Below are 9,692 nucleotides of genomic sequence, written 5' to 3'. Positions count from 1 at the left end.
TTCTAATTTTAGTAAATCTGTTACTCAGACTGAAAATGTGTGTGTACCTCACTGGGACCTTAGGCAAGCAGAATTGCCACCAGACTCCTGTTAGAATGGAGCTGAGCCAGGTATTAAGACCATTTCAGAATCCACAATCAGGATCCAGGTCAAGAGGCCTAGTACCAGGGGTTTCAACAAGTGTGTGCTGTGCTAGTTACCTGAGTGGGTAGGAGTGTTCTTAGACTAAGAGAGCATCATTGGATTAGAGCCTCGGGAACAATTCGGAGTCCACAGTTGGCACTGAATTTTGTGGCCATCCTATTAGGGCCATGGATAAGTGTCACTTTATTTTTGCATGAGCAGGGCTGATTTTAAACCACTTTAGACTGGAGCTACAAGACTACTTCAGAAACTGCAATTAGGACCAAGTCCAGTGTACCTATTATTAAGGTTATGGAGGAGTGTGGCTTCTCCAAGTTTCCTTTGAAGATGGAGCTGACTGCTGGACTGTGACTGAGCAGGGTTTGAGCTGAGTTCATAAGTTCATGGCTGCTTTAGGAAAGCAGCCAGAATCATGCTGCATCATCATTAAAGTTGCCATCAGGGCTTTTTCACAGAGGTTCTCCCCAGAGAGAAGTATCCTTCTACCCAGATCCCAAATTTCTCAATGTGGCACTTCTGTGTGTGTATGGCTACTAGATTGCTGTTGGTGGGCTAAAATAACCTCCTGTTCTGCCATCTTGCTGATATCACTCTCACAATCTTTTTAAAGTTTCACATTTATTTTAAATTGCTGCAACTAATATCTTATAATAAAACAACACAAAACTAAGAGAAGTTCAGAATTGTATATACTTTAAACTTTAAGGGGAAGATTCAAGTATGTATTAGTTCACATTCCATCTTCATTTCACTGCACCATATCAATACTTGTCAAATTGTTACAGTAACATACATCAGTGTTTCCATCACTCCCCTGTAACTGAGGTTGGGAGATCATATGGATTGCCCAATAACCCTATCAAGAATAGTTGGGGAGAAGTATTCTTATCAGACTCAATCAAGACTTGATTTTGTTGAACATTTGAAAAAGTTGAATTGAGGGGAGAGGACAAGATGATGAACAAAAAGTAGCCTGCATATATACTCTGCTAGGAAAGATTTGAAGTAGCTATGAGATTGATTCACCTTCAGATTGAATGTGTAGGAGAGAGCATTGGAAATCCACAGAGAGTGACGCAGAGAAAAGAGGTTGACCAGCTCAGCAGGATCAGAGATAACCAGGGAAGGCATCCACACATGGAAAAGAGAGAGAGGGAAGAGAACCTGGGGCTCTTTACTTCCCTAGTGAACATTGACATTGAATCTGTAGTAGGGCTCTTCTGCCATGGCTGGCCTCCACTCTGATCCAGAGAACTGGCTGGAAACCATGCAGAGGTATCATTTGAGAGATAAGGCATAGAGGTGACATGCTAGCTTTTGAAACCTGGGCACAACACAGCAGTTGGCACCAGTGTGAGGTCACACGCCCAGAATATTGCATCTACCTAGAAGTCAAATCATTTGCTGCCATCTTCCCATGACCGCTGCTTGGCCAGGAGGAAGCAGGGAGACCAAGCACTCACACATACTCCATGAGTGGGGACCACAAGTCTGTACTAATGGGGAATCCAGGCCTAGCCAATATCAATGCATTTGGCACCCACTTCTGCTGCCCGGGCAACCACTTCCAGCCACAGCTGTCATAAGACCTGGCCACACCCAGCCATAGAACCTGCTACAAAGATTTCACCCACAGTCCCTGGCACCTGCCACCACCAACTGGGAAACCCACCAACAACAGACTTGGGTAGAGATAATGAACACAATGCTATGCACTGACCATATGTCACATGCCTGCTGCATGTTGTTTGCCTGTCATGCTTAGCAACCTGTGACAACCTCAAGGAAATAGGGAAATACAGAAGGGTAACAATGTTAAAGTCTAACAGTGCATTTTCCCCTTACTGTCTGGCCAATCTTCTGGAGTAGGACTCGGATACACCATCCAGGCACATCTCCCTTTCCTCACAGAGCAACCAAGTTCTCTGCAAAAAAAATAGGTGTACCATAAGTCTATGTGTTGAGCTGAAAGAAAAGATACCAGATGAGAGGAAACAAGCATAAGAACTCTCCACGGAAATCTTTAGTAAAAGGCAAAAGATTTATATGATATGAAGAGAAACCAGAATATTTTATACGTAATCAGAAAAAAACTTCAAATAGCCAAGACATTACTCAGAAATAAAAACAAAGCAGGAGGAATCACGCTACCAGACCTCAGACTATACTATAAATCGATAGTGATCACAACAGCATGGTACTGGCATGAAAACAAAGAAGTAGATGTCTGGAACAGAATAGAGAACCAAGAGATGTACCCAGCTACTTACCATTATTTAATCTTTGACAAGCCAATTAAAACATTCAGTGGAGAAAAGATTCCCTATTTAACAAATGGTGCTGGGTGAACTGGCTGGCAACCTGTAGAAGACTGAAACTGGACCCACACCTTTCACCTTTAACTAAGATAGACTCTCACTGGTTTAAAGATTTAAATTTAAGACATGAAACTATAAAAATACTAAAAGAACGTGCAAGGAAAACTCTTAAAGGAATTGGCCTGAGCAAATATTTTATGAGGATGACCCCCAGGACAATTGAAACAGCTTCAAAAATACACTACTAGGACTGATCAAACTAAAAAGCGTCTGCACAGCAAAGAACACAGTAAGTAAAGCAAGCAGACAGCTCTCGGAATGGGAGAAGATATTTGCAGGTTATGTCTCTGACAAAGGTTTAATAACCAGAATCCACAGAGAACTCAAACATCTTAGTAAGAAAAGAACAAGTGATCCCATTTCAGGCTGGGCAAGGGACTTGAAGAGAAAATTCTCTGAAGAAGACAGGTGCACAGCCTATGAAAAAATGCTCGTCATCCTTAATCATCAGAGAAATGCAAATCAAAACTACTTTGAGATATCATCTAACTCCAGTATACTCCAGTGTATACCTCTACTAGGTATATATCCAGAAGACCAAAAATCATTATAACAAAGGTATTTGTACTGGAATGTTTATTGTAGCCCAATTCATAATTGCTAAATCATGGAAGAAACCCAAGTTCCCATCGACTCACGAATGGATTAATAAGTAGTGGTACATGTACACCATGGAATATTATGCAGCCTTAAAGAAAGATGGAGACTTTACCTCTTTCATGTTTACATGGATGGAACTGTAATACATTCTTCTTAGCTAAGTATTTTAAGAATGGAAGAAAAAGTATGCAATGTACTCAGCCCTATTATGAAACCAATTTCATATGAAAGCTATAACTCAATTATAGCCCAAGAATATGGGGAAAGGGGAGAGGGAGAGGAGAGGGGAAGATAAGTGGAAGGAGGGTAATTGGTGGGACCACACCTATGGTGCATCTTAGAAGGGTACAGGTGAAACTTACTAAATGCAGAATATAAATGTCTAAACACAATAATCATCATCCTTAATCATCAGAGAAATACAATGCCATGAAGGCTATGTTAACCACTTCGATGAAAATATTTCAAATTGTATATAAAACCAGCACATTATACCCCATGATTGAATTAATGTATACAGCTATGATTGAATAAAATAGAAAAAAAGAAAAGAAATGTGGCAACATGAAAAAACAGGCTGTTTTGATGCCCCCAAGGGATCACAATAGTTGTCCAGCAATAGACTCTGAGCAAAAGGAAATTATTTAAATGTCATATATAGATATTTGTGGGGGCGGAGCATGATGGCAGACAGGACAGACGTGTAGCCCACCTCTCCCAAGCCATCAGGTGAGAGGAAAGGCGGTCTGGACCTTCCCCGTGTGTGGATTATTGGAGTGGAAAGACAGCTGGAGATGCCTAGCGAACTGGCGGATTGCTATATATGAGGGGTAATTTAAAATCACAGACTCTGTTGTAGAGATTCTTCCCTGCTCGGCCGTGAGGGCCAGCAGGCCTCTCCCCTACGGAGGTTAGCAGCTTGTAAATGCTGACAAAACCCAACTGACAAATAATTATTCCTGAACTGAGGGAGGCATCCGTAAGGAGAGCCACTCAAAACCACCGGGGAGGTGGGCAAACTGTTGGACAATTGAAGGGAAGGGATCCTGCCTGGGAAACAGACATTTTGAACTACCCAAAAGGGCGGGCACCTTTCCTCCAGGTGTTGGAGGGGGCTGGCGGTTCAGGCTGTGCGCGAACTGGCGGGCCAATCCAAAAGGAAAACTCTGAACCACAAAACTCAGAATATGTCCCCCGAACACTCCAATCACAGGAACCGACTTGAAGCCGTGGACCCAGCTTTACCTGCTAAAGCCCCGAACTTGGCTTCAGTCCCGGGACCCAGCTACAGCAGATAAAACCACAAGCAAGCCAATGACCACGCAAATTCAGCACCACTCCCCCTACAGCTGATTGCAGTCGCCAGTTTGCAGGAGAACCTGGGAACAGAGTGGAAAGACTTAAGCGTGGACACCTGCACTGATAGGGAAGGTTGGTCACCAGTGCTGTCTGGAAAAGAACAGCCAAGGTTACACAATTCTTAGGTGACAAACTTTTACAGAAATTCCAAAATGGCGATGGGCCTTGGAAGGTGGTTAGCATGGTAACAATATAAACTGTAAATCAGGTATAAGTCTCGGAACCACTCACAGCGCCACCTGGTGTCCAGAAAGTATATTACAGTATGAATATATTCCTACAAAAGTTGATCCCTACAGCAGACATAAAGACATTTGTAGGTATATTTCTACACGCAAGAATATTTTTGTAGTTGGTGCCTTTTTGTTTTGTTTTGTTTTGGCTTTCGTGGGTTTTTTTGTTTGTTTTGTTTTTGTCTGTTTTTTCCTCACCATTTTCTTAGAGGAGATTTCGATAATTTTTTATTATTACTTTTCATATAGATATATTTTTTATTTCTATGTCTTCTAATTTTAATTTCTTCTTTCTTCTCATTTAACATTCCCTACTAACACCACTTTTTTCTCTCTTTTTTTTCCTTTCTTTCAATTATTTTATGATTATCACTATTTTTATTGCAGTTGTTCTTATATTGCTGTTGTCGTGGCTGTTGCCTGTATGTCTATGTGTTTCCGTCTGTCTCTGTATCTATGGGCCCATGTGCCTGGTAACCGTTGTATCTGTTTATTTGTTCATTTGGTCTCAATGAGCTTGGTGTTACGACCTGCAACTCTGAGCTCCTAACACTCCCCTCCACTCTCACTCCGTTATCTGGAGACCTGTCCCCCCAGGAGTCCAGATTCTTGGGTGAACTCTCGAGAGGTGAAGACAGGACCTGGACTGCAGCTGGCCAGTGCTGACTCTATAGCAAAGGAGCAAGGAGATGATGGTCGGCTGAGAGGGAATTACACTGGAGCGGTGGTGCCCCAAGCTGCAGAGCAACAGCCATCTTCAGCAATAACAAGGCCCACCCCCAGATATCCCATAGCCTCTCCTCCTGTCTTCCTGGGCAACCAGATGAGGCCAAGCATCTTCTCAGATGGCAACCACCATGGAACAGACCTGGGACTGAAACACAGGCCCCGTGAGTAAAGGGTTTGCCTGAGGCAGCACTGACCTGGGTGGAACACGGGGACTAGAAAACACACCTGCAGAGCCAGGAAACTCCCAGGGTGGGGCTGATCCAGAGGACCACTTTACTGAGCCTAAGATGCACCTGGCCCTCAGGGGATCACCAGCCTATAGACAAAGGAGGCCAAGAGGCTACAGCCGACAACTGATCGTGCTGCGAATACAAACCCACAGGAGTAAAGACAGGGCCTGAGGCACAGGTTCTGGGAACTCAAATCAGCCTCTCCTCTGCAGAAGAATCTAGCAGGGTCAGAAACAAACTCCCACAGGGTTGTTCCGTTCACCCAGTAACATAAACGAAGGGTGGGGCTGGAACTGAGTGAACACCTCCAGCCTCCATCAAGTGCCCGAGGTTTACAGGCCACACCACCCCCTGCTGGATAAAGACAGAGAGTAGCGGCCTAGACAAGCAGACACAGACTACCCTTTGACTTAGGCAGGTGCAAACTCCTGGAGTATCTGCTTATTGCAGACAACTGACTGGTCACAGCCCTGTGGGGCTAGCAGCAACTGGTTGGGACAGAGCTGCAAAGTGGGGAAGGAGGCATCAATCTTCCCAGACTGATCTAGTTACTGGGTGGCTCTTCCTAACTCCACGCAGCACTGGAGCAAGCCATATTAGAGCAGTCACCAGACCCCTGTGATCCAGTTCCCAGGGACCTCTTGAACTCTCCTACCCAAGGCAGCTGCTGACTGAGACAATTGATTTGGACCTTTTGAACTGAACCACTCACCTGGGGACTATCCAGGTGGTGCGCTGGGTGAGTGGTTGTAGGAAGGTTTGATTTTCCTTTTCCATTTGTTGCCTGTGGTGCGTGGGGTGACTTAATTGCTGGAATTTCTCCACAGCAGAGACTTCAACCCAGAGCAACTGTTTCACTAGGGTCAAATAAAAACCAGCTGAAAAAAAGACAGAACCACTTAGCCCCTCTACACCAAACAGGGCCCCAGTATCTCAGGCCACACAGCACTGTACGGGTACTCGACAAAACACCAGGGGAGAAATCAAAGGGAATAAAACAATCATGGGGTGGAATCAATGGAAAAACTCTGGTAACATGAATAACCAGAACAGATTAACCCCCCCCAAAAAAGATGTGGCAGATGTAATTGAAGATCCCATTCACAAACAACTGGCTGAGATGTCAGAAATCGAATTCAGAATTTGGATGGCAAACAAGATTAACAAAATGGAACTAGGAATTCGTGGAGAAATTCAAAAGCTATCTCAAGAATTTAACGAATTTAAAGACCAAACCACCAAAGACTTAGACACACTGAAGCAAGAATTTGCAGACCTCAAAGATATGAAAAATACAGTAGAATACCTTAGCAACAGAATGGACCAAGCAGAAGAAAGGATCTCTGACATTGAAGATAAAGCCTCTGAATGCTCCCAAACTCTCAAAGAGGAAGAGAAATGGAGAGCAAAAATGGATCACTCTCTCAGAGAGCTCTGGGATAACTCGAAGAAGGCAAATATCCGACTCATAGGAATTCCTGAAACAGATGAAGTGGCCTCACTGGGCACAGAGGCCCTTCTGCATGAAATTATGAAAGAGAGTTTTCCAGACATGCCTAGAGAACCTGAAATTCAGATAGCAGATAGCTTCAGAACCCCAGCACGACTCAACCCCAATAAGACATCCCCGAGGCTGTCATAATTAACTTCACTAAAGTTAATATGAAGGAGAAAATTCTCAAAGTGGCCAGGCAAAAGAAAACTATTACCTTCAAAGGGAAGAACATTAGAATGACTGCTACCCCAATAAGACATCCCCGAGGCTGTCATAATTAACTTCACTAAAGTTAATATGAAGGAGAAAATTCTCAAAGTGGCCAGGCAAAAGAAAACTATTACCTTCAAAGGGAAGAACATTAGAATGACTGCTGATCTCTCTGCTGAAACTTTTCAGCCAGAAGAGGGTGTTCATCAACGTTTAATCTCCTCAAGCAAAATAACTTTCAACCTTGGATCTCGTACCCAGCTAAACTGAGTTTCATTTATGATGGAGAAATTAAATACTTTAATTACATCCATATGCTAAAGAAATTTGCCATAACCAAACCAGCTCTTCAGGATATTCTCAGACCTATCCTCCATAATAACCAACCCAATCCTCTACTACAAAAGTAAACTCACTCAGAAACTTCTGATCAAACTCCAACTTCCACAATGGCAAAAGGATTAAAAATGCCCACTGGACTTTTGAAAAAATACTCAAAATTTCACCAAATTTATCAATACTCTCCATTAATGTAATTGGCTTAAACTGCCCTCTAAAGAAACATAGGTTAGCTGACCGGATACAAAAACTCAGGCCAGACATTTATTGCATATAAGAGTCACATCTTAACTTAAAAGACAAATACAGACTCAGGGTGAAAGGATGGTCATCCATATTTCAGGCAAATGGTAACCAGAAAAAAGCAGGTGTTGCAATTTTATTTGCTGATACAATAGGCTTTAAACCAACAAAAGTAAGGAAGGGCAAAAATGGTCAATTCATATTTGTAATACTCAATATTATGAGATCTCAATTATTAATATCTATGCACCCAACCAGAATGCACCTCAATTTATAAGAGAAACTCTAACAGACATGAGCAACTTGATTTCTTCCAACTCTATAACAGTCGGAGATTTTAACACTCCTTTGGCAGTGCTGGATCGATCCTCCAACAAAAAGCTGAGTAAAGAAATTCTAGATTTAAATCTAACCATCCAGCATTTAGATTTAGCAGACATCTACAGAACATTTCATCCCAACAAAACTGAATACACATACTTCTCATCAGCCCACGGAACTTAATCCAAAATTGATCACATCTTACGTCACAAGTCTAACCTCAGTAAATTTAAAGGAATAGAAATTATTCCATGCATCTTCTCAGACCATCATGGAATAAAACTTGAGCTGAGTAACAACAGGAATCTGTATACTCATACAAAAACATGGAAGTTAAATAACCTTATGCTGAATGACAGCTGGGTCAGAGATGAGATCAAGAAGGAAATTGCCAAATTTTTGGAACAAAATGACAATGAAGACACGAACTATCAGAACCTCTGGGACACCGCAAAGGCAGTTCTAAGAGGGAAATTTATAGCACTGCAAGCCTTCCTCAGGAGAATGGAAAGAGAGGAAGTAAGCAACTTAATGGGACATCTCAAGAGACTGGAAATGGAAGAACACTCCAACCCCAAATCCAGTAGAAGAAAAGAAATAACCAAAATTAGAGCACAATTAAATGAAATTGAAAACAAAAGAATAATACAACAGATCAATCAATCAAAAAGCTGGTTTTTTGAAAAGGTCAACAAAGTAAATAAACCTTTGGCCAACCTAATCAGGAAAAAAAGAGTAAACTCTCTAATATCATCAATCAGAAATAACAAAGACAAGATAACAACAGACTCCTCAGAAATCCAAAAAATCCTTAATGAATATTATAAGAAACTTTACTCTCAGAAATACGAAAATTTGAAGGAAATTGACCATTACTTGAAGCACGTCACCTTCCAAGATTTAACCAAAATCAAGTGGAAATGTTGACCAGGCCCATATCAAGTTCGGAAATAACATTAACCATACAAAATTTACCCAAAAAGAAAAGCCCGGGACCAGATGGTTTTACATCAGAATTCTACCAAACCTTTAAAGAGGAATTAGTACCTATATTACTCAAACTTTTCCAAAAGGTAGAAAAAGAAGGAAGACTACCCAACACAATCTATGAAGCAAACATCACCCTGATCCCCAAACCAGGAAAAGACCCAACAAGAAAAGAAAATTATAGGCCAATATCACTAATGAATATAGATGCAAAAATATTCAACAAGATTCTAACAAACAGAATCCAGCAACATATCAAACAAATCATACATTATGACCAAGTCAGTTTTATCCCAGGGTCTCAAGGCTGGTTCAATATACGTAAATCTATAAATGTAATTCAGCACATAAACAAATTAAAAAACAAAGACCATATGATTCTCTCAATCAATGCAGAAGAAGCTTTTTTTTTTTTTTTTTTTGT

At 41.7% G+C, this 9,692-nt stretch overlaps 1 non-coding gene across 1 annotated transcript; it reads right to left on the bottom strand.

The window, feature by feature from the left end:
- Nucleotides 1–2,096: 2,096 nt before the first annotated feature.
- LOC128582655 (U5 spliceosomal RNA) lies at nucleotides 2,097–2,215 on the bottom strand. Its single transcript, XR_008379102.1, has one exon. It is a non-coding gene; the product is annotated as a U5 spliceosomal RNA (small nuclear RNA).
- Nucleotides 2,216–9,692: the final 7,477 nt, after the last annotated feature.

This window comes from Nycticebus coucang, chromosome 3 (assembly GCF_027406575.1).
Source record: "Nycticebus coucang isolate mNycCou1 chromosome 3, mNycCou1.pri, whole genome shotgun sequence".
NCBI lineage: Eukaryota > Metazoa > Chordata > Mammalia > Primates > Lorisidae > Nycticebus > Nycticebus coucang.
This window is presented reverse-complemented; position numbering and strand designations above follow the sequence as displayed.